The sequence below is a fragment of the Megascapheus bottae genome, chromosome 18, assembly GCF_031878675.1.
Source record: "Megascapheus bottae isolate mThoBot1 chromosome 18, mThoBot2.hap1, whole genome shotgun sequence".
NCBI lineage: Eukaryota > Metazoa > Chordata > Mammalia > Rodentia > Geomyidae > Megascapheus > Megascapheus bottae.
Window position 1 is genome coordinate 34,667,942 of NC_143526.1, and position 11,565 is coordinate 34,679,506.

General features: G+C 41.0%; 1 long non-coding RNA gene across 2 annotated transcripts in view; it reads right to left on the reverse strand.

Annotated features, from left to right (window-relative positions):
• The window catches only part of LOC150050477 (uncharacterized), a 167,997-nt gene extending 159,418 nt beyond the window's left edge, over positions 1–8,579 (reverse strand). Inside the window, exons 1-2 of one of the 2 annotated variants that reach the window (XR_016538724.1) lie at positions 8,373–8,579; positions 7,562–7,652 (exon numbers count right to left, since the gene is read on the reverse strand). This is a non-coding gene — a long non-coding RNA (uncharacterized LOC150050477). Of the gene's footprint in view, positions 1–7,555; positions 7,653–8,372 lie in introns of both variants that reach the window. The other variant, XR_016538723.1, reaches the window with a different exon arrangement.
• Between the last annotated feature and the right edge of the window lie 2,986 nt (positions 8,580–11,565).

Below are 11,565 nucleotides of genomic sequence, written 5' to 3' on the forward strand. Positions count from 1 at the left end.
GGATTGACTTTTGTCCCTCATATTAGTTAGCTATTGACTGGGGAGACCGTAGCTTCTCAGGCTGCGTCTGGTGAGACAGCTTCTGATCTCAAAGTCACTCTGTAAAGGATGAGCTGTGAATCACCATCCCATATTGCTGAAGCATTGATTCATCAGCCAGCTTAATAAAGGGGATCTGAGTGAAACAGTAAGAGCTACTACTTCAACATGGAGACAGAGTGTTGCTGTAGACATTTGAACTAGAATAGATTTGGGAAGTCACCTCTCCTGTGTGTATAACCCAATACAGAAGGATTGTTTATCCAATCAGCAAATATTTATTGAATGAGAATGACTTTCCTGGTATGGAGACGGCTGCTGGAGATCTAAGAATGAACCTAATCAGATGTGGGGTCCCCACACTGAAGGAGTTTACATTCCAGCTATGGAGACAGACATTAACCAAATGCTCAGCAAATAAACACAAATTTACAACTTTGATGGTTACTGTGAAAGGGGAATGAACCACAGCAGTCTGGATATGAAGGAAAGGGTATGGGGAACAGAAAAGCTTTCCTGAAGGGGGGGGAAAAAGTGGCAATGGAGTTCTGAAATAGGAGTTGGGGCTCACTAGATGTGGGAGAATCTCTAGAAGTCATGTAGAAGTGAGAGGTGAACTTCTCTAGAGTCCATCTGAAGAAGCTTATGTGTGGAATTTAGTCCCTGGGGGGAAACGGGACTTATAGGCCACAACTAATAGGGAAAATATCAAATGAGGAGTTATCTTTGCTTGTCTCAGTGCTTAGAAGGCAAGTCAGTCCTTCTCTATTACTGCTGAGATGCTACAGCTCTCTGTTTTGAAAACAAGACTATTTGTATGCTTTTCATATTTTCCTCAGATGGGCTCCTTTTTGTTGTCCTTTGATGTTGAGAGAAATGCCTTTTGAAAATTCCTGCCCGCCTTAGCTGTGCCAAGGAAAGGAGGGGGTTGGGGGAGAGGAGGAGGTTGTCTTGACTAAGTCCTGAAGCTAAAAATAGTGGGGATGATGGGGTGTATATATTGTTTATAAATGTACACAGATGTCTCACATGTCTGTGTGATTGTGTGTGCTTTGTGCATGTACACATGTGTGTATGCGTGTGCATGCATGTGCACATGTGCATGCTTTCATGATCCGGGGTGGGAGGTGAAGACTAGAGGTGGGGGAGAAGAAGAATGCGCAGGGCGGCGAGTTCTAGGGAAGAGGGAGGGGGAAGTGCTCCTGGGCGCTGCTCAGCCCATTATTAAAGAGAAACAACATTCCCAGCAGGAGGCAGAAGGGTAATAAAACCAGTGGCTCCACAATTTATGATGCTAACTGAGATTCCATAGTTTGAAGCAAGACTATCCCCTGAGCATCAAGGTCAACAAGCCAGCAATGCCCTGGCTTCCAAAGAGCTCCCCCGTGCCTACCTATTAATCAGCTCATTGCTGAAAATGAACCAATGAGCTCTCTTCTGGAAACATCATTAATAAGCGGGGACAGGCCAAATTGCTAAGAATTCCAGGATAAGGGCAGGAAGGCAGGGAAAAATATTTATATATACGTGTGTGTGTGTGTGTGTGTGTATGGGTATGGGGTACTGCATATATATATATATATATATATATATATGTATAGATAGATACATCTACTACAGAGGTCACATATAAGTGTGTCAATTCACTTTCCATATATTTAAATTCTAAGAGACATTTTCAGGCTTTAGGTCCTTGCCAGACAAAATTAGAGCAATTGTCCTTCTGCTGAGACTTTGGGAAATTAATGAGATTCGCATGCAAAGCCATGAGAAAATAGAAAAAAAAAAGTTAAGTGCTTGGTTTCCAAAAATATAGCAGCCACAATTCCAGAGAGAGTGATCCGTTTAGCGGCTAATCTGAAGGCCCATCAGTTGCCCCAGCATATCTTTGGGGTTTATTGCAATTCTGAATGGAGCTTTAATCAGCTTAGTCCAGCCTGGGCGCCAAGAGCCTTCAGGCAAAGGGGTATTTCCCTGTACATGCTCTGGAATCCGTCTTCTCTGCTTTAAATAAATGGATCATTCTGTCTTCCGTCCATCCTGGAGCACAGAATGGAACTTCCTTCAGTGTGGTGGAGAAAAAGCAAACTAGGGAGGGACATATGCCATCTGAACACATTTCTTTGTACAAAGCCTTCAATATTGTAGTCTGAAGATTTGGACCCCAAATTGGAAATCTCTATCCCAAAAAATATGTTTCTGTTTTAATCTTCCATCATCAAAACTTGTCTTGCATTCTCCATTCCCATCACAGACCACCCTGAAAAGGGGCTCTGGGCCACTTTTGTCCTTCTGAAAACCCAAGGGACAAGACTTTGGCTAAGGTGGCCACCTCCCATTCTGTGGGCTTTCCTCACAGAAGGCAAAGGGTGGGAGGCAGAGCTCAGTGCTGGGCCCTGGTCTCAGTCACAGAAGCCAGCTGGTCCTAAACAAAACCACTGCTGGCTTGCTTTGCCCCTCCTCCAAAATTTGCCTCCAGTTTGGAATAAGAAAGTTTTGGTTGTTTTTTTTTTAATATTTTTTTAAACTTTCTTTTTGTCAGCCATTACCCCCAAAGGGTGTTTTCCTATTGCTTAACAGACCTCAGAAACAGAAATCCTGTCTGTTTTCCCAGTTCTCGGACACCCTGCAGCTCTGTCTTCAGTTAAGGGTGCCTGCAAGGGAAGCTAGGGAATTAACATGTTCTCTTTGATCTGAAACAGCAGACAATGGCTCTGAGGTAGACTTTCAAGGGGTTGTTCTTGGTAGCATTGCAGGACACAGTATACATATATACATATCTATGTATTACTTTTCATGTTTGCATATTAAAATAACATGTGAGGAGTTTTCTTTAATTGCCATGTTGAACATGTAGTCAGCATCCATGCTGAATGTCAACTATTTACTACATCTATCTTACAGGTTGTTTTAGTGAAATAGATACACTGAGGTAGCTTTCCCAGGAAAAACTGAGGGAGGTGGTTAATAAATCCAAGGATGTATAACCCAGGGTGGGTTCTGTGTCCCCACAGATCTTATTCTGTTGGGTTATCAAGTGTCAACTTCCAGTAGACAAAGCAAAGCCTGCTAAACTTGTCCCTTCTGCAAAGGGTCATTTGACTCTGCCAGTTACTAAGAGTAGAAAAGGTATTAGAACATAAGTCATACAGGGATCTTTGTTTTATGTTTCTGTGATTAAAAAAAAACGTTAGGGTATGAAGAGAAAGAGTTTCCTACCATTGCCATAATCTTCTAGTGGGTCTTTACTTTCCTCACTGGGTAAACTCAAAGTCTGGATGATAAGGAGAAATTCATTCCCCATATGACCCCCAGCCACATCCTGAGCAGAAATGAACAACAAAGCTGGGTGGATGCAATCAAAAGACAAAAAAGTTCAAGCCCAATGTTCATCCTGAGGTCAAGTGCATTGTCCTGGGAAGCTCTGAGAGGACCTGGTATTCTGCATACACGGACATGCTGAATGTGGCTTCTTGGACTAGCATCCACAGGTTCTTGATTCACAGACTTTCCACCAAAGCAGTGGAAAATGATAACAGCCGATATTCCTGATCTGAAGCCCATTACTGCTAAGTGCTGCTCAGATCTGAAGTGTGCTCACCAAATGGAAGCTTTGGGATCTAACAGAAAACAGACTTTCTAAGATTAGCAAAAATGAGCTGGAGAAAGAAGAACTCCGATCTGATCTTCAAAATAGCTTTAAGGAACCTGAATTTTTTAGGGAACCTGAACACTTTCATGACCTTGAACAAGTTAAATGTTGTGCTGTGCCTTGCTTTTTTACCTTCATGGCTGGCATTAATATAATTTTTGTTGGTCTAAGTTATGTTATACAGAGGAGATTGTTTTTCAAACTCCAAACTAGCTCTAGGCCAAGGCTTTGACTGCCATGATGCCTTCATTATTCATATTACTTCTCTGAAACAAAAGAAAAAATTAACAATCATTGATCACTTTGCACCTATATCTATCCTGAAGTACCAGATACTATGTCACATATCTGACAGGCAGCAATCCAGTTTCATCTTAATCTTACAGACCTTGTAGCCTCAGTGTAGCCTTGGAAAGGTTTCAAGTGTTTCCCTGCTCTCATACAGCTTAAGTGAAGAGTTGCATGTTGTTCTAAGTTTGTCCCACCCTCATCAGGGCTGGGACTCTCTCTGGCACCTAGCATCACACACTAGCACTTAAACTACTTTATGCAAAATAAGAGGTGACACTTTCTGTGCCCCTTGGGTCTCTGCTCTTCTGTTTATTCAAGAAAGATCTTGCCTACTCAACTAAGCCCTTTAATCGAAAACTAATATCTTCACATCGAATTGTTCACACACTATGTCTACAGAACTTCAGGTCACATTTGCTATCTTCTTCTCGAAATTAAGTGGCCCACCTTGACCCTGGGCCTGTAACTAAGTCTGTGGAGAAGCGTAGTTGCTGAGGGATCGTGGTCTGGAGAAACAAGAGAGCATAGCTCTAACACTCCTGATTAATCCTTTCTTCTCTGGCCTTCCTATAGGATGATAGTCTATCAGATTTGCTAAGGATTCTGAGTTAGCGCTATAGAAGTGTTTCTCTGGTCAGGATCTGGGCTCAGAGCTTTTCAGATGTTTCCAGGATCAGGATGGAGGTAGCCTAACAGGTATGACAACCAAGATGTACAGCAACTTCAGGAAGGGAAAATTAACTTGGTGGTTATATATCAAAAGGCAAGTGGTCATTCATCAATGGAAAGACATAACTTACTTGGCCTTTCCAGATAAACGAGCCACTGGTACCTACAGGAGAGAAGACTAAGGAAAAACAACCTCTAAGTACAAACGGGGTACTTTATCACTCAGCTCTTGCCCTTCTCCTACCTGTAGATTTTTCATTGGCCTCTCTGCTACTTTTATTGCCTTGACTCAAACTTATTTTCATATGATGGAGAGTCAAGGCTTCAGGGCCATGTGTCTATTACTTCACTGTTTCTTGGGAAAAACTATAGCTTAAGGTACTCTTGAGTTTCAGAATTTGATTACTTTTCTTTCTTTTTTCACTCCTTTCTTTCTGATTTTTCTACTTTCGTTTCCTGCTTTTTTTTTTCCTTTCATAGAACAACAGTCCACGCTGCTCTGTGGGCTCTATCAGGTTCCATCTGGCCCTGCTCTGTGGCCCTGAAGTGACTTCTATGCTTTAGTCCTCTCTCTCCTTTTCCTAGCCAATCTCTTCCTGCTTATCCTCCAGCTCTGCTTGTGGATCCCCAGCTCATCTGCCTCCACAGCTGTTTATAATTACCTCCTCGGGGCTGCACGGGCTGAGTGACTCAGCATTCTGCCCTGTTTTGGGTTTTTTGATTGTTGGTTCTTTTTTTTTTTTTTTTTTTTAGGACTAAGCTATTTGTTTAACATAGTCTACCCACTCTCACAGCCACAGAATGCTTGATTACATTTCCCATAGAGAGGAAGTGCCTACACTTTCTAAGTCACTTTGTGTGACTAGGTTAGACATAACTGGACTTGAACTCCCCCCCTCAAACTCCCTGTGCTAGTCTTGGCCTCTCTCATCCTCTGATGGCTGAAAGGGTGCATCAAAGACAAAGAGAGAAAACAAATTAGACCACTCTTCAGTTGAGAACTGTAACCTTATGGATTCAGATACCACCCACCAATCCTCTGTGCCAGCTCAAACCAAGGTCAACTTACACCAGAAGATTCTCCCATTGCCACAAGAAAAAGTATCACCCAATTGCAAGAACTGTGAGTCGTGACAACTTTCTATTCATTTCTTTAATATCCCATTTTATCAAGTTCTGTAACAACCTGGAACATCTTTCATTTTAAAATAGTCTCCACTACAGGACACAAACTACATGAAAAAATGTAAATGAAATGGGCTATTGATTATGCAGTGTTGTAAATACTAGAGAAGCAAAATGGCTCAAAGTCCTCAGGAATCAATAGAAAATAATCAATGAATAACCATCTCATCTTTTTCTACTGCCATGTGAATTTGGGGCTGTCATAGGTATCATGGTGTCTCAATTGTTTTCTCATGCTTTGTCACCTCTTTGTTTTACCACAGCTTGTTATTATCGTGTTATTTTCTCCTCCCCTGACTATATATTAGCCCAGTCCATTCTGAAGTAATGATGGACCTAGATAAAATGCGAGCAAATGCTCCAATGTCTTTAAACCCCAAGTACATAGTATCAAAATGAAAGATGAAGCAGCTAGAGAAAACCCAAAGACATCAATAGAAACACATCCAGAAGAAGAGACATAATTATACTTTCTTCAGCTTTCTGTGCCTTCATACGACATACACATAGCTCTAAAGCAGAAAGTATTGGTCTTATACAATATCTATGTGACATCTAGAAACAGCATATAAATATTAACCAACATAGAAAACCTCAGTAAGTTCCACACACATTCAAAAAGCTATGCAACAAAAGTCCTCATTGTCCACAGCCTAATGCAATTTCTTATTTGCTCAGAGGACTCCTCTTGCACTTCCTGCAAACTGAACTTTATTACTTCTCTGAAATCCAGGTGGCCCACATCCCTCATATAGAAGACTTTCCTGGCTTCTTAATAAACTCTCTCATGCTCAATCTTCAAACACTGAAGAAACGCTGTTTTACTCATACATCAATCCCTTTGTTTATAGGATCATTCATTTATCCACTTGATGCATTCATACATTTAAGATACCTGTATGTCACCTGGATAAATTCCTGATCAGGAGCCATTCTACTTCTACCCTGTGGATGGCTTGCAATTTAGCAACTCTTTCCTTACAACCCATGGAAGTATAACGAAGCCTATTGGATAAGTTCTAGAGGGTCAGGAAAAATCAAATGAGGACCTAGGCTTCCTGAAGGAGGCAGAAATGGTGGTTGTGTCCTATCTGCCACCCACTTTTGTAACGTGACTAGTACCTTTACTCTGGTCCTCTTCTCTGTGGCCATGGGGATCCAAGTCTCCCATGTGGTCTCCTGTCACTCCTGAATGAGCATCAACAGTCTGGGTGGCCTTGGGATCCTGCCTGTTCTTTCTGCAATCCCAACTCACTTTACTAGCCCTGCCTGCTTCCTTTCTTTTGACTGCCATTACCACCAACTGAGTCTGGAAAGATCCCATCCTTTGGCCCTCTGAAAGTTCTCCCAGAGTCCTTTGTGGCTATTCCTTCCATGTATTCTCTCTGAGACTCATCACTTATAATTACAGCCTGGCCTTCCCTATGGCAATCCTAAATAAAACAGGCTCAGCTTTACCAGAAAACAATCTTGAGTGGGTTTTGCAATTCTAGGACTTCCTTTGGCTATCGTAGTTATACCATAATCCATCGAGTATATTATCAGCCATCACGAGGTACCAGTTGGTGATAAGGATCCCCTCCACCAAGTGCTTGAGATTTAAGCTCCTAGCTTTCTTTTACTAGACAAGCGCTCGAGCACTTGAGTGACACCCCAAGTCTTTTGGTTTTCATTTACTTGGCAGATACAAATTTTCTTGGAATGGTGCTGTTTTCCTACCTTTACCTTCTGAACAGTTGTTGGGATCGTAGCTGTGTGCCACCACATCTGGCTTCAGGATCGTGAGTTCACAAATGACTACGGCACAACCTATGCCCTGTAAAGAATTATTGCATTAGTGGGAAAGATAAATTCCTTTGCAAAGAATTATAGTAGACAAAATACAACTTGCTAAGGACTTGGATAATAAGATAGACATGTCCTGGGGCTTCTTCTGCCAGTTTGGAGCCACATCTGTTCCTAATTCACACCAGTACTTCATTCAAGTGTTTATTGAGCACAAAAGATAGTCTGTATATTAAAGATGCAGTGATGAAAACATAAATATGACTTTTCACCCCAGACTACAGTGTGTAGTCTTATGATAGAGGCAAATTATAGATGATTAATAAATAATTAATATTAATAACATAGTAAATTAATTCATTAATCCAGAAAATAGGTTTTGAGTGCCAATAATGTTCTAAACACTGTGGATATTATAATAGTGCTATGTAAGCATTTCCTAGCTTTCTAGATCTTACAGAGCAGAGAAGAAACATGGTAAGCAGATAATCTATATCAGAGGTTAGTAGTGCATGCTCATGCCACACTTACATGAGAAAGGATGATAATAAAATACTAGGACAGAGAGATGGTTTGATGCTTTGGTGGATGATCAAGTAAAGTGTGCCTGAGCATCTTACTCAGAGAAAAGGAGCTTAAAGAAATGAAAGAGAAAAGGCAGAAACATATCTGGGAGAAGCCTAGAAGTAGAAATGGGTTGTGCAAAGTCTCAAATCTGAGTAAAGAAAAAAATTACAGATATAAAATATACCTGGGTATAGAAGAGCAGGGGGTATGTACTGGAGTGTTTAGCAATGGCCCCCATAAGGAGAGAAACTTTATGCTGAAGGGTCAAGGCTAGGGTCATGTGTCTACCTGGACACATGTGTTCTATTAGGATTTATATTTCTCATGAATTCCTCCATCTCACACTTAGTCTTGAAGACAAGGACATTGAATTGGTGGCCAAACCCTTCCAGCTCCCTGTTCCCAAGGGTATCCAGACTAGAATGGCCTCACCCAATCCCTGAATTATCATGGCTTAAAGATTCCAGAATCCTTGCACAGGCTCCAGCCCTCACAATAACCCCACCCTGATAAATGGGACTAACCCCAAGCTTCTCCATTTGGATCACTGGATCTCTTCTTCTATCAAAGTCCAACCTTTCAGCCTAGCAAGTTCTTTCCATTTTAGTTCCAGCACCTCTTCCTCTTCCAAATGTCTCCTGTCCCTGAAGTGCCAGCATGCCTTGCGACCAGTCCTGGTTAAGTTATGACACATTCATTCCCATTGCCCTGAAAAAGAAAAAGGGCACCAGTATAGCTCCTGGAGGTTTGATTATTTATGGGGCTTCCATCTACTTGGAAAGCCTACAGAGAAAAATGACAAAGGAACTTGAATGATGTGTTATATTCAATTCTCTTTAGCCATTTACTAGCTGTGCGTCTGTAGGAAAGTGAACTTCCCTGAGCTTCAGTTTTCTCATTTGTAAACCAGGAATTCCTTTTCTACTTCACAGCTCTTGAAGGACTCAATAAAATAAATTAATTGAAGCACTTGACACATAATAAGTGTTCCAATGAATGTTTGCTGAATCTGAGCCTTCAATCTTCTCTTTTGGTTTATGCCAAGTGCCAGCAAACTACTGACCAGGGGTCAAACCCAGACTATGGCTTTTATTTATAAATAAAGCTTTATTGAGACCCTTGCACACCATTAATTTCCATATTGTCAATACATGCTTAGGTGCTATGACAGCAGAATTGAGTAGTTACCATAGAGACTGTTTGACTGCAAAGACTGAGGTATTTACTATGTGGACCTTTACACACACACTCACACACACACACACACACACATGCGCACACATGCATGGACAAATAAAAGCACATAACCCTCCCAAGGTTTATACCATCAGACACTCTAATACAATGATTGGATAAAGGGTGTTGATCCAGGCTGATTGAGTAAAAAAACCTGATTTTATCACTTATTCACTCAGGAACTCTGAGCAAGCCTTAATTTTTACATCTATGCCTTCGAAATTCTAATGCATTACATTGGCCTGAAGAGGGGAGAACATAAGCCATTCTGATAAAGTGTGGCACATACCGCTAGGCACATGATCAATATATAATGAATACTTCCTTGAATATTATATAATATTACTTTAGTTTTGTCACCCAAGTTTTCTCTCCATTAAACAAGGACTATAGCAGTTTTCAAACTCAAGCTGATACCTAGGAATTCTGGCCACAATGCTTTCAGCTTCAGTCCCACATGATTTGTGTGTATGGCTCAGGATTCCAATACCCAGGCCTAATATGACAACTTCTCACAGTATCTCCATCCTTCTGCTCCCTTTCTGAGGATTCCAACTTCAAAATGAGGCTTCTCCTAACATGACCTTGGTGACTAGTCTTCACCAAATAAGGTATGGGTCTCAGTCACTGCTAAGTAGAGGGGAGGGAGGGTATTTGATGGTGAGGAAGCATCTTTGTTCAGTCTGGTATGATAAGAACACCTAAGACAGCCATTGACCTGCACTGTCCACCCTCCTTGGATACATGTTGAACACAACTTACATTTGAAGGTCGAAGGCTCCCATGATGGTCTAGATGAAGACAAAGGTTAGGCTAGCTCAGGACAGATGCCTGGATGTCCTGGGAGCTAAGATTACAAGTGTTGAGCATCTAATTAATAGGATGTAGATGTGAATCTGTGCTACCTTAAAGATCAAAAGTCTGAGCACCGTATATATACTAAGAGCGATTTTTAAGGTGACAATAGAGATGTCCAAAGAGACAGAGAAAAATAATGTGTGTACATGTGTGTGTACATATCCACCTAAATATCTATTCTGTGGCCCCTGAGAGATGAGATGGAACAGGTGATATAAGTACACTGGATTCATCCACAGGGTAAAATGCCTATCACTTAGAAAGTAGTAACTCTAATTTGTGTCCCATAAAAATACTATTTTCTATATCAGTGCTATCCAAAGCTTTTTCTTTTTTTATTCAAGTTTTGGAATGACACTTGTACAGAGAGTCCTACAAAGTGATAAACCCAGTCACATAGACTTCAACATGATTCTTGTTGGTAAGATTCCAGCTTCATGGTACACAGGTTGAGCAACCGTGATTGCTAAGGAGCACTTTCCATATGATCAAAAGGAGTCTGATCAAGAGCCAAGCCACCTGTGGGGAGTGTTACATAAACTTGTACCACTTTTTCCTAAGTGGGTAAAGATAGTCATGCTTCAAGTTAGAGGCCCCAGCGAATACCCAGGTATGATAATATTTAGGAGCAATAGTTCTACCAAGGAATGCAAGTAACTCAAATTGTTTTACATGATCCAAGGAACTGTCTTTACCAAAAGAGGACATCTTCTTGGGAAATAAAGACCTTAGCCAAAATGTCAAGCACTATCTTTTTCCCAGAGTAAATGGACTATCTTAAATTCTCAGCCTGGTCCTGGTAAACTTTTCAAACAGATAACTCCACATATTCACTAGTTAAAAACATCAAAACAACTATTTCTTGCACTGCTATAGTCTCTCTCTGGCTTCATCTTGACTGGTGGAGAAGCTAAGTTCCAAGGAAAGACCCCCCTCACCAGGATGAAGTCTGGTATGTAATAGGACCTCAACGTAAAATAGATTTACATCATTTGCTTCTGATTACTTTGTTTCACTCTGACCACAGAAGGTTAAGTTATTTGTGCATTACATGATGTTACCCTGATAAGACCATAAGACCATCATTTCAAGCTTATTTCTATGATATTCTCTTTGCTTACAGGAATTGAAAAATAATGGACCCTTGATATCTAAGTGTATTCTTCAAAGGAGGCTGCCAGTGAGGAAATGTGCTAATTCAGGATAATTCAGAGTTCATTATCACAATACAGATAGTTAATTCACTTTTCCCAAAACACCACCCAACTTCTGCTAGAGGCGTT